We start from the raw sequence: 25157 nt of genomic DNA on the forward strand, positions 1-25157 counted from the left end.
AGACACTGGGAGATAAATGCACCTTTCAGCGGGACAATAAGCTAATACACAAGGCCAAATATACACTGTAGTGGCCGAGTTACACTTTTGACTCAAATCTGCTTGAAAATGTATGGCGAGACCTGAAAATGGTTGTCAACCAATTTGACAGAGCTTCAAGAATTGCAAATATGAGTCTAACATGTATTGACTCAGGGTGTTGAATATTTATCTAAACAAGATATATTGGGTGTTTTATTTTTTCATTAATACTTTACAAATGTTAGAGTTTTTCTTCTACTTTGACACTACAGCGTATTTTGTGTAGATCTTCAACAAACAAAAAAGACAATTAAATCCACAAAATGTGGAAAAAAATCAAGGGGTGTGAAGTCATTGTATGTCCAGGGGAATTGACATTTTCTCCTTATCTATTCTGTGTGCTGCTGCCCTAGTATTACTGTAGGTCTACATGTATTCTAATGCAGCAGCAGAAAGGTCATGAAATGCCATCAACAGAGTGTTGTATACCAATGATTAGATCAGTTGTTAGATCAGTCATTCTCCTGCCCAAGTGAATGACAATAGACAGCATTGAGTATGACAGTCTCAATTGCACATCATCAACAACACAATGAAAGCTGTCCCTGACTGTGTTCTTTTGACATATTTGGCATTTCAGGACATATTAATGCTCACTAACTGAGCCTTCTTCAAGCCCTACCAGTTAACAATGGTTAAAAGTTGATGCCTACTAAGCCTGTGAACATTAACTTCATTCACAAGGCAGAGGTCAATTGATATTTTGAATTATGAATTCTGACTATGTTCTTCTTAATGTTTGAAATAACTATTGAATCCAGCCAACCTTCCAGTGGCAAATCATGAATAAAATTGGTTGCGCTTTGAAAACAGTAAATTCATCATAGTTATCAATAATTTAAAACCCTCGAGGGCGCATAGTTTCAGTCAGTATTCAGTCGGAGTCTGAGCAGTCGCTCTTATCTAAATACATTAGAATGATTTCAACTCATGGGAATTAGGTAATTGCAGACCTTTGACTAAGGATGTTTTAACCAAAGCAAAGGGCTGAAACCCCCATCCTTGTATGCGTGAACATTCAGTTCTACTTAGGATCTCACCAAATCATTTTGATTTTAACCTGGGTAGACAGGGGTGGTCGGCAATGTGTTGCTTTCCTTTTTTTTACCCTTTGCAGACAATGAAGTATGACCTGATATTATTCTTACATTTTTTCATAAATAACATCCTGAACTTAATCCTGTGTTTGTCTGCCCTTAGGCAGAGCTTAACAGGATCCCAGCATTACGGGCCTTGAGGTAAACTAATATTTAAGTCTTAACGCAGGACATTTTGTTCCTTCAGTCACTAAAATGGAGGCTGGAAGCTAAGCTCTGGATAAGAACTCAGTAACCCTACAGGAAAGATACAGGATTTGTGGACCAAGGAAACTCACCTTTGCCTGTTTATTAAGCCTGAATATGTTATGAGTTTTGAGGCAGGTGGGTCTTGAATAACTGCCAAGATGAATGTTTCCTCTGGGTGGCTCGTTGACCATATTTCTACATGAGTTGAAATTAGATTTTTTTTACAAACTTCATATACTGTGCACCAATGAAGTATGTACCACGCTGCTCGGGAACACTACCCAGTGCCTTAAAGTCTCAGGAGGGCAATATCACGGCATGATGCTAAATAACCTTCTCTGTGATCTTAAGATTTGTGATAGCTCCCTATACTAATACATAGGCGTTTAGCTCAGTGGGCTAGTGGCCCTTAGGTGTGCAAACACCCAGAATTGGTCACCCATGCCCATATGGATACACATTCACACCTCCAACCAACAGGTCTGAAAGAACTGAATGGCACATTACTCATTTTGACATCCTGTCAGGATAGACCCTTGCTTTTCCGACACAAGTAGTTTTTGAGGTACAGTGCTCCTCTCTGCTTTCTGATTCACAATGGGTATAAACAGTGTATCTGTGATCAATGTTTCTTCAGTGCTGCTGTGCCCACAGCGACCGTTAGCTTTGACAGGTAGCAGATGGTATGCTGTACACAGATTTACCACAGCATAGCCTTGGGTGCTGTATTTTTGCAAGAATCTCACAATAGGTTTTCCTCCTGAATAATTAATAACATACTGCCAGTTGTATTTTCTGTGTGGGCTTGGCCTGCTCGTCAAAGCAGAGGAGAGGTTTTTTGCACATATTCTGAGATGTTTCCAGACCCCCCCCCCCATCCTTATGATTTGATCATTGTGGTTCATGGTTAGCTCTGTTAACGTGTTGACATGGTGTTTTTGACAGTAAAAGGGAGCAGAGAAACATTGGATGAATGGTGCACTCCTCTCTCCTGAGATGCATGTATGTTGATTGAGTCAACGCTCTATCCTTTGCACTTAACCCTAATTGTTCCAGGTTCGCCGTTGATATTGTCTGACCCTGACCGTGACCCCAGTCTTTGATGGTGTCTCAGGAAGAGTTGGGATATGCAAAAAAACACATTTCCAATTCACACATGCGTATTAATACACACCTGTACATATAATAGGACTAATTATTACAAAATTATTAAGTAATACAGAGAGTTTTTTTAATGTTGTAATTACATGATAGAAACTGCCCAATAACAACAAAATGTGTCACACAGAAGGCAACCATTTTGGACAATGAGAGAGAACAAGGACTTGATCTATCCATCTAGGAGTTAACCATTTTGGACAATGAGAGAGGACAAGGACTTGATCTCTCCATCTAGGAGTTAACCATTTTCAAGGGTGTTTCTGAAAGGGTCATCCAATCTGTGTACCGTAAAGTTAACAGCAGTTCGCTGCTGGAAACTGATAACTCCGCAATTACCACAAGGCTCCTAACTGGGCATCGATTGGTCTTGTTTTCTCCCCCCCTGCCCTCAGCCCATCGATTGTTGATGCAGCACCAAGATTACAAGACTGGGTGAGGCCCAGCGGTAATACCCCTATGTCTGGCTGCAGGAACATCTTTGACCTGTGTGTGTACTGTGTGTGTGTGTGTGTGTGTGTGAGAGAGAGAGAGAGAGAGAAAAAGAAAAGGAAGAATGCCCGAAGTGTACCTACCAGTGTGTGACAGAAGAATGACTGCAAATGTATAGCTGTTTTCAAGTAGAATAAAATAGACTTCTCATTTCTACAGTAACCAGCTGTGCCATATGAAGTGTTGTCAATTACGATTACATTTTCAGTTATGTGTTTGAGTAATTGAACCGAGACAATACACACACCTTATTCTCCTCCAACCATCACCAAGGGAGTTTTGTCACATAACCTATTATTGAACCTAGACAGCGTGGAGCCTGGTGTCTGACGAGATCTCAGAGGGGTATTCATCCATGCCAGACCACTGAGTTCTACGAGCTCTACTGAGGTAATGGTAGAATGTGGAACTTATGACCAGCCCCTGATCACCAGCCACTGCTACTATATAGGTGTCATAAATATACTATGTTATGTCCTTTATGGAAGCATTCAGTTGATCTCAATGTCATTGATACTGTTTAAACTGTTCATGGACATTGCAATACAGTGAAAATAAAAATAACCAGATGCTGATGCCGTTTTGATTCTAATCACTCCTAAGATTCTGATTTAAAATGACAATCAGGAAACAATTTTATAATGTCAGGAAAGGCCCTTGAAAGATAACAATGACAGTTGTAATGTTAATTATAAGTGAGTGTGTTAAAGTACTTGTCTTTGCCTTTCCTCTAGTCTTCCCTGTGCTGGTATGCTTGGAAGGTCAGTGCTTAATTTGGTTTGTAATGAGATTAATTGAAAATGACTCCCTTCTACTTTACAATTGATCTCACAGTTAATTATCACTATGCTCTCAGGTCAAAGCATTCACATCACAGAAGGAGACACTGAGCCCTAGAAGACACCATCGAAAACACGTATAAGTCCTGCTAATGGTAACAGCTACTTGGAACAAATACCTTGAAAAAAACAATACCTTCTCTATGTACTGGCACTTCAGGATAAGTGCTTATTGTAATCTCTCAAGTGCTTAGAAAAGTCATTTGTCCAAGAGTCAAACGTTTTTCTAACGCTAGAAGGAGTCATACGTTTTTTAGTACTTTGTGCCCACATCAGGTGTCAGCATAATAGGCTCCAAATGAGACGCCATTACTGTGGGCTGATATAAACACAAGTGACCTTGGGAGAACCCTGCTGAGTCACTGGCTGCAGTCCTCCTCCAAGCTGCATATTCATTGGTTGTGTCCGAATACCAAAACTAGCTTATGTACTTAAACATTTAGCAGGTACTGTCTAGTAAAAAGTATGCAGTATGCCACAGCCGCAACGCAGTAGTGGCTCCTGATTGGCTGATTAGGTGGGGCTCAGCTGAGTGCTGATGGATTTTTCCAAATTCAACAGATATGCATCCATTAACCAGCCTGATAATAGCTCATTTTCAATTTGATTAATTTCTCTAAACTCTGAATAGAATATGAACGGAGGTATACAGTGCATTCGGAAAGTATTCATACCCCTTCCCTTTGTCCACATTTTGGTACATTACAGCCTTATTCTAAAATGGATTAAATAAAATGTTTTTCCTCATCAATCTACACACAATAGCCCATAATGACAAAGCGAAAACAGGTTTTTAGAAATGTTTGCAATTAAAAAAAAACTGAAATACCTTATTTACATTCTGTAAGAATTCAGACCCGTTGCTATGAGACTCGAAATTGAGTTCAATTCAGACCCTTTGCTATGAGACTCGAAATTGAGTTCAATTCAGACCCTTTGCTATGAGACTCGAAATTACTCAGGTGCATCCTGTTTCCATTGATCATCCTTAAGATGTTTCTACAACTTGGAGTCCATCTGGGATAAATTCAATTGATTGGACATGATTTGAAAAGACCTGTCTATATAAGGTCCCACAGTTGACCGTGCATGTCTGCGCAAAAACCAAGCCATGAGGTTGAAGGAATTACCTGTAGAGCTCCGAGACAGAATTGTGTCACGGTACAGATCTGGGGAAGGGTACCCAAACATTTCTGCAGCATTGAAGGTCGTCCCCAAGAACACAGTGTCCTCTACCATTCAGTTTGGAACCACCAAGACTCTTCTTAGAGCTGGCTGCCCAGCCAAACTGAGCAATCAGAGTGAAGGACCTTGGTCAAGGAGGTGACTAAGATCCCGATGGCCACTCTGACAGAACTCCAGAGTACCTCTATGGAGATGGGAGAACCTTCCATAAGGATAACCATTTGCAAAAAAATTATACAAACCTGTTTTAGATTTGGCATTATGGGGTATTGTGTGTAGATTGATGAGTAAAACATTTTATTTAATCCATTTTAGAATAAGGCTGTAACCTAACAAAATGTGAAAAGGGTATTTTTTCTTGCCTAATGCGCTGTATATAAATGTAATCAAATTGCTTAGTACACACACCGAAACTTTTCAAATGTTCAAATCAAAAGACTTGCACAGAAAAACGTGGACAGTCGGGTCCATCGCAAATTCAGAACCGCTGGGCAGCAACACAGCTTAGTAAACTATAGCACTGATCAGAACGAGATCAGCATGAGTGCTAAGGCTTGATCCAAAATGTAATAATTGATTAGGTAGCCTAGCCTACAAAAATAAAACAATCTGTTCAAATCAAAAGGCCTGATTAACATGACATCAATAACGCAGCCACATCCCGAGTCCCTGGTAACAACACATTCATTAATCAAAAGATGGTTTAGTATTTAGTTTAAAAGCTCTGATGATGACAAAAAAAAACACTTTTCAGTGAGAAAACAAAAATCCACGAAAAAATACTTGTTTTCAAAGATGTAGCCTACGATGCAATACTCGTGATAATTTAAAGGAGAACAAAAACTACTCCGCCTACATTTGAGGGGCGGCAGGGTAGCCTAGTGGTTAGAGCGTTGGACTAGTAACCGGAAGGTTGCGAGTTCAAACCCCCGAGCTGACAAGGTACAAATCTGTCGTTCTGCCCCTGAACAGGCAGTTAACCCACTGTTCCTAGGCCGTCATTGAAAATAAGAATTTGTTCTTAACTGACTTGCCTAGTAAAATAAAGGTTAAAAAAAAAAAAAAAAAAAAACACCGCAGAAGTTCCGGGCATCTTCCCAATTAAGTAGTCTTGATTTGTTTTTGGCTATTTGAAAAGAACTAGGGCTACCACTCCCAGCCCACCTATTCAACTGCATTGTGATGAAGAGCCAAAATGTGTATACATCCTGGCATTTAAACCATACTCGATTATTTAAATGTTGCATACTATTAAACATATTTTCGTGTACTGAGAATGTGTCATACGTGATTGCGTTGTTTCCCGCTATTCGTTGATTTCGGTAGCGCACCCACATATCTTGTAATTGATCAACTGTTGTCAAAGCCGAAGTGAGTATGATATCCGGGGATTAAAAGTATACTAGATTTTCGAAATGTCGCATACTCAAACGGCCTACTATTTAGGACGCAAGTATGGGTATTCGGACATAACCACTGTCTCAACCCTTACTTTGCTATTCAAGGATTCTAAGTAAATTGCCTGGTTTGTTTTGTCTGAGGACTGTAGTCCGTTTTACATGCCAGACATGTCTTAATTGCAAAATCTTTATGTCACCCTCCCCCTTTAGGTTGCGTGACTAGACGGTTTTCTGAGGTCGATCTGGTTTTCAGACAAAGGGAAGCAGAGTTTTATTTTTGACCGCTGGCACCGGTTTCCTAGATTTGGTTCACAGAGAGTGTGAATGTGAATGATACCCGTGAGCAGACACAGACAGCTTGTCTATCTCATGACCTACACTAACTCACTGACCACTCAATAACAGGGTCAGGCAGAAACTGAACCCCCTAGTGTCCAGAGTGGTAATGCCAGGATACAGACCAGCAGGCTCTTGAAGGTGGGTTTCATTCCACATCATGCTCTGGATATAGAAGGACTTGGTACTTGTAATGGGGTTTATATTGCTGGCAAAGTAGGTGAGCTGTTCATAGAGTACAAAATGACTCAAACTTACTTGACAGTTCTGGAACTTTTTAAGTCCCCTTGTCAGTTGCTTTCGGTGCTTTTAGGTTGCCTCTATGACTTCATAGCATTTGAGTCTGGATGGCTTCAGTCCCTCTTGTTATAGACATACTGTAGCTTTAAAAAAAAAACAAGCAGATTGATCTATTAATCATCATGAAGAACAAGACATTCTCTATATTTGCATGATTTTTTTCATCATCATCATCATCATTTGTTTTTATATTGACTACAGATTTGGAGTGTTCTGGTACATTAGTTGGCAGCCACCACAGAGGGGAGTAATTAATCTTAAACAGTGTGCTCATTTATCCCAGTCTGCAGCTGACTGTTTGTTTCTCTGGCACTGGGTGATGGATGGCCTTATTTCTGTACATAAGCACAGCCTTCCTTTTCTCCCACTGAAGAAGCCAGGTAGCTAGACTAGAGGGAGGCCTGCAGGCTGCCACCGCTGCCCTCCATCCACCAAAGATTTATGGCCTGCTGCTTGGTGAAAAATTGCATTTTGTTCAAAGAAGTGAAATGTGATAATCGGTTTTATACAAGTGTTGAACTTGAACAAAAAGTTATGTATAAATAAAACAAAACAAAGGGGTTTCAGATGATGCAGGCGTCATATGTTTTAGGGTTTGAAGTAGAAGCCATTTTAAATCACTGAACCTCTGTTTTAGAGCACACGGTTCTTGATTCCCTGTCATGGAGCTGTGGTCTCTGCGTTCTTACTGATAAACTGGGAGGGTTGACAGTTTAGAAGGACGGGAGAGAATAAACTTAGCTCAAGGTCAAGAGATTCTCCTAGTTTCTGATGATTCATCACACACAGAGATGAACACTGTGTGAGAAAAAGAGAATAGTTTATTAATTGCTCTTTATAAAACACATTAAATATCCAATCTTTAATCATTACACTTCATGAATATTTTCACATGCATCGTTAACTTCGTAATAGGCTAGCTCTGAATCATTTCACAGTTGAAATAAACTCAGTTGAGGAGTTTGTAAGCCCATGATAGGAGTCAAGCTATACGGTCGGTATGCTCACTGAATTGGGCTGCAGTAAGCAGTCAGTGTATCTGATTTGATTGACTGTGCGGTATTCCCCCTCCTCGCTGTACTGTTCTGTACTGCCTATATCAGCAGTGTAAAGGTTGGAGCCAGAGTGTCATTATGTAGGGTTGTTTCTGCTGACGGTGAAAGACACCCACTGTCAGCAATCTGTCATGTATTGTAGCCTAGCCTACACAACAACCATCATCCCCTCACCTCCCTCCCACTCTGGGTAACTCTATGGATCAAAACAGCAGCTCGCAGAAACCTCTGTCTAGTACAGTAAGTGTCCATTTAAATCCTGATTAGATAAGAAGGAAAATACACTATATATGCAAAAGTATGTGGACACCCTTCAAATTAGTGGATTTGGCTATTTCAGTCATGCCTGTTGCTGACAGGTGTATAACATCGAGCACACAGCCATGCAATCTCCATAGACAAACATTGTCAGTAGAATGGCCTTAATGAAGAGCTCAGTGACTTTCAACGTGACCCCGTCATAGGATGCCAGCTTTCCAACAAGTCAGTTCATCAAATTTCTGCCCTGCTAGAGCTGCCCCAGTCAACTGTAAGTGCTGTTATTGTGAAGTGGAAATGTCTAGGAGCAACAACGGCTCAGCCACATAGTGGTAGGCCACACAAGCTCACAGAATGGGACCGACCAAGTGCTGAAGCGTGTAATGTGTAAAAATCGTCAGTCCTCGGTTGCAACACTCACTACCTAGTTCCAAACACTCTAGAGTGATGAATCATCGCTTCTTCATCTGGCAGTCCGACAGATGACTGTGGGTTTGGTGGATGCCAGGAGAACGCTACCTGCCCCAAAGCATAGTGCCAACTGTAAAGTTTGCGGGAGGAGGAATGATATGTGGCTGTTTATCATGGTTCAGGCTAGGCCCCTTAGTTCCAGTGAAGGGAAGTCTTAATGCTACATTATACAAAGACATTCTCGATAATTCTGTGCTTCTAACTTTGTGGCAACAGTTTGGCGAAGTCCCTTTCCTGTTTCAGCATGACAATGCCCCTGTGCACATGCACAAAGCGAGGTCCATACAGAAATGTTTTGTCAAGATTGGTGTGGAAGAACTTGACAGGACTGCACAGAGCCCTGGCCTCAACCCCATTGAACACTTTTGGGATGAATTGTAACGTCGACTGCGAGCCAGGCCTAATCCCCCAACACCGGTGCCCGATCTCACTAATGCTCTTGTGACTAAATGGAAGCAAGTCCCCGCAGCAATGTTCCAACATCTAGTGGAAAGCCTTCCCGATAAGTGGAGGCTGTTGTAGCAGCAAAGGGAGGACCAACTCCGTATTAATGCCAATGATTTTGGAATGAGATGTTCGATGGGCAATTTGTTCATGTAGTGTATGTACGCCTAGGTGCGGATTTGCAAAGGTCATTTTGAATATTAGGATAAACCAATGAAAAAACTCTGGTGGAACAAATACACACTGTTGACTACTGCAGCCACAAAATTATGAAAATGCACTGTTGGAGTTGATTGACAAGTATACATAATCCTTTATATCCTATTTTTATTCAGACCACATATTTTTCTACTCTACCACACTTTATTTATACTGTACCATAATGCCAACTGGGAAGACTGATATGGAATAATGTAAAAGGAGAGAAAGCTTAACCAGCCACACACAGTCAACATCATTTTTTATTTATCCCTCTCTCGTCCCTCCTTATTTGCTCTCTCAACCCCTTCTTTCTTTGTTTACAACTCTTTTGTCAGCTGTTATCTAAGCGGCTGACTCTCTCTTCGCAACACTGAAAGCTTCAATTCCCTGGCCTATCTGCTGTCTTACTAATAATTTTCCTGGAGAAGACTGCTCTATAAAATGGGCCTGCATCTGCACGTTGGGGTGTCATGCTGCGGTCTTCTACAGGATTTAAACCTGGGAAAACACTTAACCTCTGTGAATGAACCTAGCCTGGCCTAAATGGCTTTTATTTTATATGCAGGGGGGACCCTAAGATAGTATTGAATAATTATCTGAAGCATTCAAATTATAGGAATTGCCTGTGTGCAAAACTGAAGCACAGTGCTGAGTCTGTGCAAGGCTTCCAGTTCTACACTCAGTGGTCAGTTTATTAAGTACACCACCCTGTTCACATGAATGGATTGCTCCTACAGACAGTGAGTCACATGGCTGTGGCTTGCTGTATAAAGCAGGCAGACAGGCATCGAGTCATCCAGTTACTGTTTGATTGAATGTTAGAACATGCAATGCGTGTGACCTAAGCAACTTTGAGCATGGTATGATTGTCGGTGCCAGGCGAGATGGATCTAGTATCTCAGAAACAACCGCCCTCCTGGGCTTTTCAGACATGACCGTTTCTAGAGTTTACCGATAATGGTGCGACAAACAAAAAACATCCAGTCAGAGGCAGTCCTGTGGGCAAAAACAGCTAGTTGATGAGAGAGGTCGAAGGACAATGGCAAGAATCGTGCAAGCTAACAGGCAGGCGACAAACAGACAAATAATGATGCAGTACAACAGTGGTGTGCAGTACGGCAACTCGGACCACACAACTCGTCAATCCTTGTCATGGATGGGCTATTGCAGTAGACGACCACACTGGGTTCCCCTCCTATCAGCTAAAAACAAGAAGAAGTGGCTCTACTGGGCACGCGATCACCAACACTGAACAATTGAGAAGTGGAAAAACATTGCCTGGTCCGACGAATCCCGGTACCTGTTGTGTCATGCTGATGGCAGAGTCACGATTTGATGTAAGCAGTATGAGTCCATGGACCCGTCCTGCCTGGTGTCAACGTTACAGGCTGGTAGAGGTGGTGTACTGGTGTGGGGAATGTTTTCCTGGTACACGTTAGGTCTCTTGATACCAATTGAGCAACAAATGTTTCCGGCACCTTGTAGAATTCATTTCCCGGAGAATTCAGGCTGGTCTGGAGGCAAAGGGGATTCCGACCCGGTACTAGATGGGAGTACCTAATAAACTAGCTACTGAGTGTATATGTGTAGGCATGTTACTGAAATGTGTTCACATCTCCATGTTAAACCCCTGCATTGCAGCAGGCAGCCACAGCCCTTTCTTCAACTACAACCATCCACATCACAATAGAGGGATTACATTTGGGCCAGATCTCTCCAGTGTACAACGCTCCACTACACACAAACTCTCTCTCACATATACACATATGCACACACACACACATCTCCCCATGTTCAAAGCTCCAGAGAGCTTGGGGGCAGCTGAGAGCCTTAAAAATCTCTTCTAAGCCACCACTGCCCCGTGTGAATTCACCCTCCTGGTTTGTGTGGAAACAGTGTAGTTGTGGAGAGTCACGTGTCTGTGAGGGGGAGAGAGAGGGAGAGAGGGTTAGTTAGGAGGAACAGGGGGGATGTTGAGGGGCTCAGCGATGCAAGGGGCTGTCTCTGCTGCTGCACAATAATCTTGTTAAAGAATAGAAAGGCTCTGTATACTTTGATGGTGAGCGACATTTTCAGCTGTTTTGCTTGTATGTTCCCCCTCTCTGACACAGTGTTCAGTCAGGGAGAAACGGTATTGGAGTGATAAGTGATTACACAGTAGGCTGCTGATTCAGAACACAGATGTGGTGATGTTATGTATGACTTATTACAGCTCCATGTAATAATCACAGTGCAGCCGTCACCGTTGCCACACAGCAAATAAATTAGAATGGAAGTCTATTTCCCTTGCCTCGACTAACCTTTAAGTAAAAGGAAACGGCAATCGTGTTCGACGATGGAATTCTATATGGTGAGATATGATTCATACAGTTCCCTGGCATAACTGGATTAGTATTGAACATACAGTGCCTTGCGAAAGTATTCGGCCCCCTTGAACTTTGCAACCTTTTGCCACATTTCAGGCTTCAAACATAAAGATATAAAACTGTATTTTTTTGTGAAGAATCAACAACAAGTGGGACATAATCATGAAGTGGAACGACATTTATTGGATATTGGATATTGGATATTTCAAACTTTTTTAACAAATCAAAAACTGAAAAATTGGGCGTGCAAAATTATTCAGCCCCTTTACTTTCAGTGCAGAAAACTCTCTCCAGAAGTTCAGTGAGGATCTCTGAATGATCCAATGTTGACCTAAATGACTAATGATGATAAATACAATCCACCTGTGTGTAATCAAGTCTCTGTATAAATGCACCTGCACTGTGATAGTCTCAGAGGTCCGTTAAAAGCGCAGAGAGCATCATGAAGAACAAGGAACACACCAGGCAGGTCCGAGATACTGTTGTGAAGAAGTTTAAAGGCGGATTTGGATACAAAAAGATTTCCCAAGCTTTAAACATCCCAAGGAGCACTGTGCAAGCGATAATATTGAAATGGAAGGAGTATCAGACCACTGCAAATCTACCAAGACCTGGCCGTCCCTCTAAACTTTCAGCTCATACAAGGAGAAGACTGATCAGAGATGCAGCCAAGAGGCCCATGATCACTCTGGATGAACTGCAGAGATCTACAGCTGAGGGTGGGAGACTCTGTCCATAGGACAACAATCATTCGTATATTGCACAAATCTGGCCTTTATGGAAGAGTGGCAAGAAGAAAGCCATTTCTTAAAGATATCCATAAAAAGTGTTGTTTAAAGTTTGCCACAAGCCACCTGGGAGACACACCAAACATGTGGAAGAAGGTGCTCTGGTCAGATGAAACCAAAATTGAACTTTTTGGCAACAATGCAAAACGTTATGTTTGGCGTAAAAGCAACACAGCTGAACACACCATCCCCACTGTCAAACATGGTGGTGGCAGCATCATGGTTTGGGCCTGCTTTTCTTCAGCAGGGACAGGGAAGATGGTTAAAATTGATGGGAAGATGGATGGAGCCAAATACAGGACCATTCTGGAAGAAAACCTGATGGAGTCTGCAAAAGACCTGAGACTGGGACGGAGATTTGTCTTCCAACAAGACAATGATCCAAAACATAAAGCAAAATCTACAATGGAATGGTTCAAAAATAAACATATCCAGGTGTTAGAATGGCCAAGTCAAAGTCCAGACCTGAATCCAATCGAGAATCTGTGGAAAGAACTGAAAACTGCTGTTCACAAATGCTCTCCATCCAACCTCACTGAGCTCGAGCTGTTTTGCAAGGAGGAATGGGAAAAAATTTCAGTCTCTCGATGTGCAAAACTGATAGAGACATACCCCAAGCGACTTACAGCTGTAATCGCAGCAAAAGGTGGCGCTACAAAGTATTAACTTAAGGGGGGCTGAATAATTTTGCACGCCCAATTTTTCAGTTTTTGATTTGTTAAAAAAGTTTGAAATATCCAATAAATGTCGTTCCACTTCATGATTGTGTCCCACTTGTTGTTGATTCTTCACAAAAAAAATACAGTTTTATATCTTTATGTTTGAAGCCTGAAATGTGGCAAAAGGTCGCAAAGTTCAAGGGGGCCGAATACTTTCGCAAGGCACTGTAACTCCATTTGACATTAAGACAACTATGTTGGCCAACTCTAAAGATCAAAGAGAAGTATTACTCCTATTTTGACAGTTCATCAAAAGTAAATCTTTCTTCATTTCTGGCTTGGGCCCTGGGAGTCCACCTCTAAATGGTGGTTAAACCCTCCGGAGGCATCCAGCAACCAAAGCAAAGTGAAATTGTCCCGTTTACCAATAGCCAATTAAAGACAATCTCAGGCTCAGGCCCATCGTTGCTTGTTTTTCTCTGGTTTACTGTCTTCCCCAGAGGCTACAAATAGGAGGGACCGATCCAATTATCCTCAGTGGGAAAGAATGAGAAAGCAATCCCCTTTGAAGTGATTGTCTCACAGATCTGCCACATTAGGATTGATTTTGCCAAGATCTGTTGTGGACCAACAACTACCGTAATGTCATCAAGGTGATAGTAGCTGCAAGCAGTCGTGGTAACATTGACCAATGGGTAATATTGTAATGTTTTTATGAGAGAGAGAGAGAGAGAGAGAGAGAGAGAGAGAGAGAGAGAATAAATCAGCTCCACACATCTTCTCTCGATACTTTGCTCTGCTGCAGCCCATCTTTTCTGTGAAATAATGATTGTTGCCTTTTAGCTAGAGGTCTGAGTATGGTCTGGCCTGAGCAGTGAGCTAATGGTAGGAAATGTTCTTCACCTCTCTGTCACTCAGCACCTGCAGCTAGCCATAAACACCTCAGAGCTCAGACAGTTTCACAAGCGGCTGCGGCACCACCATGGGCCTGGTGTAGAAGGAGGACTGTGTGGCTCAGTCATAACTCACTGTACTGGAACCTGGAGTCCTGAGCAGTCGTCTACGACCCATAAACTCTCTCTGTCAGCAGCAGCACACTGTAGACTGGGGCTGGGCTAGTTGCTTCACTCATACATTTGTGACATCATATTCTGAAAGGTTTTTGTATGTGACTACTGGCCATCTTGTTCTTGATACTTGATACTCTCGCTGCAGTGTCCATGTATGCGGGTGACTCAACACTATACACGTCAGCTACTACAGCGACTGAAATGACTGCAACACTCAACAAAGAGCTGCAGTTAGTTTCAGAGTGGGTGGCAAGGAATAAGTTAGCCCTACATATTTCTAAAACTAAAAGCATTGTATTTGGAACAAACACTCACTAAACCTCAACTAATAAATAATGTGTTGAGATGACTAAATTGCTTGGAGTAACCCTGGATTGTAAACTGTCATGGTCAAAACATATTGATGCAGTAGTAGCTAAGATGGGGAGAAGTCTGTCTATAATAAAGCGATGCTCTGCCTTCTTAACACTATTAACAAGGCAGGTCCAACAGGCCCTAGTTTTGTCGCACCTTGACTACTGTTCAGTCGTCTGGTCAGGTGCCACAAAAAAGGCCTTAGGAAATTGCAATTGGCTCAGAACAGGGCAGCACGGCTGGCCTTTGGATGTACACAGAGAGCTAATATTAATAATATGAATGTCAATCTCTCCTGGCTGAAAGTGGAGGAGAGATTGACTTCATCACTACTGTTATTTATGAAAGGTATTGACATGTTGAATGCACCGAGCTGCCTGTCTAAACTACTGGCACACAGCTCGGACACCCATGCATACCCCACAAGACATGCCACAAGAAGTCTCTTCACAGTCCCCAAGTCCAGAGCAGACTATGGGAGGCACACAGTACTACATAGAGCCATGACTACATGGAACTCTATTCCACATTAAGTAACTGATGCAAGCAGTAAAATTAGATTTTTAAAAATACTCCTTTTTGGACAGTGGGGACTGTGAAGCAACACAAACATAGGCACAGACACATGCATACACACACACACAACACAACACAACACAACACAACACAACACACAATAAAATCCGCACTATACATACATATGGATTTAGTACTGTAGATATTTGTTAGTGGTGGAGGAGGGGACTGAGGGCACATAGTGTGTTGTGAAATGTGTGAATGTATTGTAATGTTTTTAAAATTGGATGAACTGCCTTAATTTTGCTGGACCCCAGGAAGAGTAGCTGCTGCTTTGACAGCAGCTAATGGGGATCCAGAATAAATACAAATACAGGAAGAGAGACAATGGAGTGATGACTAAGCAAATATTTAACATAATTCTTTTCTCAAGACTGCACAGAATTAGACTGAATAAGATGTCCCTTTGGATGGCTTTATGATGCACCTAGGGCAATTAAATCCTACGAATCATGAAATGAATTGTTAAGCGAAATAGTGGAGGAAAATAGACCTTGAATGAAAGACTCTCCAAGGTCTTTAAAATGCTGATGTGGCTGATTGACTATTCATTCAGACAGATCTTCTGATGGCTGAAAATGTACACAAAGGGACAATGTTATGCCACACATATCCTGTGTACAATAGATGTTTCTTTCACTGCATCCTGACGGATTTTACATAATTCTGACACTTTTCCCTTTTCAATGTATGGAACCCACTTACATTAATAACAAAGTGGGTTAGCTTGTGCTTCTTAGGAACTAATCAATCATTCCAAGTGTTCCTGGAATCTTGCATCGACAGTTCCCACAAGTCATAAGAAATACAGTGCCTTGCGAAAGTATTCGGCCCCCTTGAACTTTGCGACCTTTTGCCACATTTCAGGCTTCAAACATAAAGATATAAAACTGTATTTTTTTGTGAAGAATCAACAACAAGTGGGACACAATCATGAAGTGGAACGACATTTATTGGATATTTCAAACTTTTTTAACAAATCAAAAACTGAAAAATTGGGCGTGCAAAATTATTCAGCCCCTTTACTTTCAGTGCAGCAAACTCTCTCCAGAAGTTCAGTGAGGATCTCTGAATGATCCAATGTTGACCTAAATGACTAATGATGATAAATACAATCCACCTGTGTGTAATCAAGTCTCCGTATAAATGCACCTGCACTGTGATAGTCTCAGAGGTCCGTTAAAAGCGCAGAGAGCATCATGAAGAACAAGGAACACACCAGGCAGGTCCGAGATACTGTTGTGAAGAAGTTTAAAGCCGGATTTGGATACAAAAAGATTTCCCAAGCTTTAAACATCCCAAGGAGCACTGTGCAAGCGATAATATTGAAATGGAAGGAGTATCAGACCACTGCAAATCTACCAAGACCTGGCCGTCCCTCTAAACTTTCAGCTCATACAAGGAGAAGACTGATCAGAGATGCAGCCAAGGGGCCCATGATCACTCTGGATGAACTGCAGAGATCTACAGCTGAGGTGGGAGACTCTGTCCATAGGACAACAATCAGTCGTATATTGCACAAATCTGGACTTTATGGAAGAGTGGCAAGAAGAAAGCCATTTCTTAAAGATATCCATAAAAAGTGTCGTTTAAAGTTTGCCACAAGCCACCTGGGAGACACACCAAACATGTGGAAGAAGGTGCTCTGGTCAGATGAAACCAAAATTGAACTTTTTGGCAACAATGCAAAACGTTATGTTTGGCGTAAAAGTAACACAGCTGAACACACCATCCCCACTGTCAAACATGGTGGTGGCAGCATCATGGTTTGGGCCTGCTTTTCTTCAGCAGGGACAGGGAAGATGGTTAAAATTGATGGGAAGATGGATGGAGCCAAATACAAGACCATTCTGGAAGAAAACCTGATGGAGTCTGCAAAAGACCTGAGACTGGGACGGAGATTTGTCTTCCAACAAGACAATGATCCAAAACATAAAGCAAAATCTACAATGGAATGGTTCAAAAATAAACATATCCAGGTGTTAGAATGGCCAAGTCAAAGTCCAGACCTGAATCCAATTGAGAATCTGTGGAAAGAACTGAAAACTGCTGTTCACAAATGCTCTCCATCCAACCTCACTGAGCTCGAGCTGTTTTGCAAGGAGGAATGGGAAAAAATTTCAGTCTCTCGATGTGCAAAACTGATAGAGACATACCCCAAGCGACTTACAGCTGTAATCGCAGAAAAAGGTGGCGCTACAAAGTATTAACTTAAGGGGGCTGAATAATTTTGCACGCCCAATTTTTCAGTTTTTGATTTGTTAAAAAAGTTTGAAATATCCAATAAATGTCATTCCACTTCATGATTGTGTCCCACTTGTTGTTGATTCTTCACAAAAAAATACAGTTTTATATCTTTATGTTTGAAGCCTGAAATGTGGCAAAAGGTCGCAAAGTTCAAGGGGGCCGAATACTTTCGCAAGGCACTGTATGTGTCTGTGTGAATAGCTCTGGGTTTTTGGGTTTATAATTAAACCCAGGCCCAGAGAACATGCCCATTCAGGTTTACACTCAATGCCAAATATCTGTCCCCTTCTGGCTCTGGAGGGTTGTAGGAGAACCCATTATTAAATGTCAGAGCTCTGTCCAAAACCCTGAGAGCTGGAGAGGCTTTGTTGGGAATCTTCCCCACTTGCCTGTTGTCTCAACTAGATTAGTGGATTAATGGAACAATCACTTACTGTAGCTCTATCCAAAAACCACACAGAGACGTTGAGCATACGTTCAGTACATGCAGTTGAAATAATGTGTGTGCATATGAGTGTGACTGTGCATGCTTGCTTCCGTACATACTTGCTTCAGTGCATTTATTAGTGCGAGTACGTCATCAGCCCACTAAAATATTTATGCACGACTAATGTAGTTAATTATACAGTGGACAGAAAAGTGTCTCTCACCAGTTGGGATCGTGAAGGGCATAGTAACCTGAATAACATTTGAGTGTTTCTTATTAGAAAATGGGTGTTTATTGTTAGAAAAGTCCAGGTAGACCCTCTCTGTTTCAGTCAGCTTTCTTCTGTGTGGTGCCTAATGAAAATGACCCTGTGCCCTCCATTTGGTGTGTAGGCTTCTGTTCTGGGCCAGGCTGGGTTGTATTGGGCTGTTGTTGCTCAGTCTGTGACAAATGATCTGTGGGGGTGGGGAGGTGGGAGGAATAGCCATAATAGGGCTATCTTGGTCCTAACCTGCCAATCACAAGCCTCCTCAGCGATACCACCAGGAAATAATTCTGCATTACATTAATTCAATAAATGCAGAGCTGTAATAAGAGGAATGAGAAGCTTCCAGCAACAGCAAGCACTCATTATTCTGCCTCTTTGTACCAGAGTGGCCTCCAAGCATACATCAGCATGCCCTATGTGGGACTGAGACAACTGTCAGAACCTCTTACCGAGCGTACAAGTTGATTTAGGTTGCTTAACAGTTCCAGAGGGTATGCAGTCCAAATATGGGGGAGCAATATGTGAAATACACATATTTTTAGGTAACCCTTTGCACTCAGTTGCTACTGTGAGTTGCTACTCAGTTGCACAGTTGCTACTGTGTAGTTATACTGCCATTACTAAAGTAACACCATTTTATTAATTGCTATGGTAATTGCTTTGTGATAAACAGTTGGGCAGTTTTGGGGGAATCTCCATCATATTGTGACAGTAGAATGTGGTGAGGGGGATTGTAATCATCTGATTCAGATATGGACCATACTGAGCAGATAGACACACTGAATGTCCTGCCACTTAGCCTGTCACACACCCAGATACTTCAGAGAGTGTTTCATATTTTACCCAGTACCAGAATGGAGCTGTCCAGGGCTGAAACAGACATTTGATGCTTCAATGAGATTTCACTCTACTCTACTCTTCACACTACTTTAATACAGGGGTAGGCAACTAGATTCAGCCACGGGACGATTTTTGTCGGAGCAGATGGTGGGGGGGGAGCGGAACATAGTCTAAAAAGAGATTTGTATTGGAATTTGTAAATATTTTCATATCTTGATTACATTGAGACATGATCACATATATTATTTTATTTTGTTTGTGGGAATACTTGGGAACAGATTTCCTAAATTAAACAACATTTTTGCTGGATTTCTGGTGATTTTACGATCAATTATTATAATTTTGTCTACTAAAAACTTTGAAGGGCCCAAAAAAATCCTTGCAGTCAGGTTTTGGTCCGCCGGCCGCTTGTTGTTGACCTCTGCTATAATTTAACTGTGTCATTATTTTCATGTTTCATTTCTAGATCTGCTTGAATAAGACAACACTCTCATTGTGATCGTGTGGCTACCTATCAAGATTTGGCTGTGAGTATCTGGCTAAGAGGGCAGAATATTGGCATAAAAAGTGTATTTGCAAAGCTGTAAATCTTTAATAAGGGCATATCTGGTGGACTGAACTCACCAGAAGGGTTGCTTAGTGGGAGAGAGAAGAGAGAGTAAAAGAGAGAGGGGATATAGAAGGAGCAAGAGACGGAAACTATTTATTGAGTGCAGTCCTTCCTCAAGATGTAGCCGTCACTTCTATCGCTTTAATTGGTCCTGGCCTCTTTAACCAGAGACAGTTCACTGCACAAACATCGTTACATGCTGCCTTCCCCTCTACTCAAACCTCCCTCAGAAAGATCATCATCTCTGTTAATTTCAGGAAGCCTCCACTAGTTTCTAGTCTTTAGTCTCTGCTGTAGGCTACACTGTGGGCATTGACCAGTCTTTGACTGGCCACAGTGTGCCAACTGCCAATGTCACCTGACATAGCATTCTGATCAAGTCGGGGCAAACCACTGAACTGACTGAACCAGTCGATGTAATTTATTAATTAATTACTTATCTTTACTAGAGAATGACTGATCAATTGGTCTTGACATAGAGTATTAATCAGTTAAACAGTTTCCTACACTGTGACAATGCAAATTATGATGTTCCCCTTTAGGAGCAACCAAATACATTGCATTCGGAAAGTATTCAGACCACTTGACTTTTTCCACATTTGTTACGTTGCAGCCTTACTCTAAAATCAATCTACATACAATACCCCATAATGACAAAGCAAAAACAGGTTTTTAGAAATTTTTGCAAATCAAAAATACAAAAATGAAATGTCATTTTTTAAATTATTTTTTATTAGGATCCCCATTAGCTAACGTCATAACGCTAGCTAATCTTCCTGGGGTCCAACACCAATTAACCAGACATTACAAACAACCACAATCAAGACTTCACAAACGTTCAACAAATAGACAATACAGATAATTAAAATACCTGAGAGGAAGCACATTTAACATTCAGTTGATGCTTTCCATTTGCTGTCCAGTCATATGGTCTATCACATTAGATGCTCTTTTATTTTTTTTATTGAAGGTGGATTTACATTTTACCTGAAAAGTATGGATTGGTAAAAAGTTCCATTCAGCTATAGGTCTATATAAGACTGTAGATTTAAGGCGATTTGTCCTTGGCTTGAGTTGTTTTAGCTGCCCTGAATTTGCCTGTCTGGTTTGGTGGGTATGCGTGTTGCTAGTATGTACTAATTGGACTGAGAAACACTGTTTTAAAACAAATATATAACATTCCTAAAGAAAATCAGAAGACTAGATAGTAATTTGTTTTTAACGTGAAGCAATGAAAGATTCTGATGCATTTTAATAATATTCATTCGGTTAGAGCAATGAAGAGATATTCTGGCAGCCCTGTTTTGAGCCATTTGGAGCTTTTTCATATCTTTCTTTGCTGCAGATGACCATATAACCAGACAGTACTCTAACAGTGCTAGATGTTACATACTCTGAACAGCAAGAAAATTCCCTTACCCATCTTAATAACAATATTACCTATGACACCCAGTAGTTGTGTTTTTTTCACTTGTTCTACATGTATTCTAGTCATTCCCTTAAATTCCCTTACCCATCTTAATAACAATATTATCTATGACACCTATTAGTTTAGTTTTTTTCACTTGCTCTACATGTATTCTATTCATCGACAAATGAAATTGGGGGTCATCAGCAGGCATATATCTTGAACCAAATACAATACATTTACTTTTAGATCACCAATTCATCACCAATTTCATATCAACCCACTCAGACACCATTCTTAGTTCACTGCTCAGTACATCTGTTAGCTCCGATTCTGATGCTGCACTATACATTGTTGAGTCATCAGCATACATGACCACTCTTGCATGTTCATTACTGAAGGTAAATTATTAGTAAAGATAGAGTAGAGCAGTGGGCCTAGGAGGCTTCCTTGAGGACCACCACAATGTATATCTTTACTATTTGAAAAGCTACCATTAAAGAACACTTTTTGCCTTCTCCTGGATAGATAGCTTTCCATCCAGGATAGAGCTGCATCATTAAAACCATAGCACAGGCAGCAAGCTTATAGGATGACAATTATGACCAGTGAATGCAGATTTATTATCCTTTTTGTATCCAGATGTTTTATCCTTAGGTAGTGGAATAACCTTTGACTCTTTCTAGATTTCTGGGCACACTCCATACATCAAGCACTTATTAAAAATATGAGCGATTGGTGTAGATACAGTATTTGGCTAGCTGTAACTCTAAGCAATTTGGCATCTAGATTATCTGTTCCAGGCGACTTGTTATCCGAAAGAGACAACAGCATTCTTGCTACCTCTTCCCTTTCTACTTGATGAAATTTGAACCTGTCACGGTCGTCGTTGGAAATATATGGGACCAACGTGCAGCGTGATCTGGGTTCCACATCTTTATTTGTGAAACGTACAAAAACAATAAACAGCAAACGAAACGTGCAGCAAATGCAGTGCTCACAGGCAACTACACAGAAACAAGATCCCACAAAACACAGTGGGGAAATGGCTGCCTAAATATGATCCCCAATCAGAGGCAACGATAAACAGCTGCCTCTGATTGGGAACCATACCAGGCCAACATAGAAATAAATGCACTAGATCACCCACCCCAGTAACACCCCGACCTAACCAAAATAGAGAATAAAACGGCTCTCTATCCTCAGGGCGTGACAGAACCTGCATTGCCTCTCCTTCATGATACAATATTTTATAAGGGTATATGACATGGAGCCATCAGTTCGAATCATAGCATTCCTCAACTTGTCCACTTTTGCCTGTAAAATATTCATTAAAGTAGTTTGCGATATCGTGTGGTTTTGTAATAAATATACCCTCTGATTCAACAAAAGAGGCAGACATGTTTGAATTCCTACCCATAATAGTGTTCAACGTTCTCCACAGCTTTTTCCCATCACCCTTTACTTCATCAATGTTGTGCTGATAGAAACCCTTCTTTCCTTTGTTTAGCTTGGTCACAAGATTTCTTAATTTACTATAGCTTTGCTTATCAAACAAAGTACCCGATTTATCTGCTACTTTTTTGGCATCATAATGTTAAATCATTAAATGTCTCAGCTTATCATCAGTCCATGGGGCACCATTTGACCTCACAGTGCATTTTCTTAAAGGGGCGTGCTTATCAGCTATACTCAGAAATCATTTCATAAACAAACTTAGTGACATTTCAGGATCATCCTTACTACACACTTCTAACCGTTGCGCATTCTTAATCCCATCAACAAATGAGTCCTGATTGAACTCTCTGTAGGACCTGCGGTAGGTTACCTTAAGGCCAGCCTTTGGTATTTTAGTTTTCCTAGTGAGTGAGTCCTGATTGAACCCTCTGTAGGACCTGCGGTAGGTTACCTTAAGGCCAGCCTTTGGTATTTTAGTTTTCCTAGTGAGTGAGTCCTGATTGAACCCTCTGTAGGACCTGCGGTAGGTTACCTTAAGGCCAGCCTTTGGTATTTTAGTTTTCCTAGTGAGTGAGTCCTGATTGAACCCCCTGTAGGACCTTGGGTAGATTACCTTAGGGCCAGCCTTTGGTATTTTAGTTTTCCTAGTGAGTGAGTCCTGATTGAACCCCCTGTAGGACCTTGGGTAGATTACCTTAGGGCCAGCCTTTGGTATTTTAGTTTTCCTAGTGAGTGAGTCCTGATTGAACCCTCTGTAGGACCTGCGGTAGATTACCTTAGGGCCAGCCTTTGGTATTTTAGTTTTCCTAGTGAGTGAGTCCTGATTGAACACTCTGTAGGACCTTGGGTAGATTATCTTAGGGCCAGCCTTTGGTATTTTAGTTTTCCTAGTGAGTGAGTCCTGATTGAACCCTCTCTAGGACCTGCGGTAGATTACCTTAGGGCCAGCCTTTGGTATTTTAGTTTTCCTAGTGAGTGCAACCAAGTTATGATCCCTGTAACCTAGTGCCACTGATACAGCTTTAGAACAATGTTCAGCCATGTTAGTGAAAATGCGATCGATACAAGTTGATGATGTAATACCAGACCTATTAGTGAACGTTCTGGTTGGTAATGTCATAACTTGGGTTAGGTTACATACATTGGCAACATAAATAACTTTCTTTGTCTTTGGACAGTTTGTATTCAAAAAATCAATATTCATATCTCCCCAAAAATATATTTCCCTATTTTCATTCAACATTTTGCAAATTGCAGCACCTTTGGCAGTGAAGTCTTCTTGGGTGTGACGCTACAAGCTTGGCACACCTGTATTTGGGAAGTTTCTCCCATTCTTCTCTGCAGATCCTCTCAAGCTCTGTCAAGTTGGTCTCCCCAGAGATGTTCGATTTGGGTTCAAGTCCGGGCTCTGGCTGGGCCACTCATTCAGAGACTTGTCCTGAAGCCACTCCTGCGTTGTCTTGGCTGTGTGCTGGGGTCGTCGGTTTGAAGGTGAACCTTCGCCCCGGTCTGAGGTCCAACAAAATGTGAAAAGTTTTGTCTGAATAGGGATCTGAATACTTTCCGAATTCACTGTCTTTCCCCTGTGATAAGGAAGGCTATTCTGAAAATATAGTTAATCTACACTTAAGCTACCCTTAAGAAAAATATAGTTTATTAACTAAAGTTACTTTGAAAATGTAGTTCACTACATCCAAACTACTTTGTGAAAGATTATCATATCTAAATCTGATATGAGGAGGGGGTGCATGGAGGGGGTGTTGTGGGATTATTTTAGATAATCTTTGAAGAGGAAGTGTTTCAGATGTTTTCAGAAGAAGGAGGGCCAAGAGACCAGAGGTGGCAGAACGGAGTACTCGGTTGGGGTATAGGGTTTGAGCAGAGCCTGAACGTATGGAGCGGCAGTTCTTCTTGCTGCTCGTTAGGCAAGTACCATGGCCTTGTAGTGGATGCGAACTTCGACTGGACGCCAGTGGAGTGTGTGGAGGAGTGGGGAGACATGGGAGAAATTGGAAAGGTTGAACACCAGGCAGGCTGCAGCGTTCTGGATAAATCGCAGGGGTGTGATGACACAAGCGAGAATCCCAGCCAACAGTGAGTTGCGGTAGTCCAGACGGGAGATGACAAGTGCCTGCATTAGGACCTGCGCCGCTTCCTTTGTGAGGTAGGGTAGTACTCTACAGATGTTGCAGAGCATGAACCTGCAGGAGCGAGTCACTGCTTTGATGTTTGCAGAGAACGACAAGGTGTTGTCCAGGGTCACGGCAAGGTTCTTTGCAATCTGGGAGAGGGACACTGTGGTAAGCACAATATAATTCACATCAGTTCCTATCTCACGGGCATAGCAGTAGTGTTATTATGTCACTTCATCAACAGAGCAGGTTTTTATATGGTAGTGTCTAAAGTTACCTCATCATAGTAGGTATTTATAGTATATATTATTTTATCTCGTTAGCATAGCAGGTATTTATATAGGAGTGTTCATGTTACCCCAGAAACATAGCAGGTATTTATATAGGAGTGTTCATGTTACCCCAGAAACATAGCAGGTATTTATATAGGAGTGTTCATGTTACCCCA

The 25157-nt window shown here is 41.5% G+C and overlaps 1 protein-coding gene across 3 annotated transcripts in view; it reads left to right on the plus strand.

The window, feature by feature from the left end:
- LOC110492174 (synaptotagmin-2) overlaps nt 1-25157 on the plus strand; it is a 76270-nt gene that overhangs the window by 17053 nt on the left and 34060 nt on the right. The window contains exon 2 of one of the 3 annotated variants that reach the window (XM_036947127.1): nt 19568-19628. The exons of the other annotated variants lie outside the window; for them this stretch is intronic. The gene's annotated coding sequence lies outside the window, so the exon portion shown is untranslated. The remainder of the gene's footprint in view (nt 1-19567; nt 19629-25157) is intronic. 3 annotated transcript variants of the gene reach the window in all.

Source organism: Oncorhynchus mykiss, chromosome 16, assembly GCF_013265735.2.
Source record: "Oncorhynchus mykiss isolate Arlee chromosome 16, USDA_OmykA_1.1, whole genome shotgun sequence".
Taxonomy (NCBI): domain Eukaryota; kingdom Metazoa; phylum Chordata; class Actinopteri; order Salmoniformes; family Salmonidae; genus Oncorhynchus; species Oncorhynchus mykiss.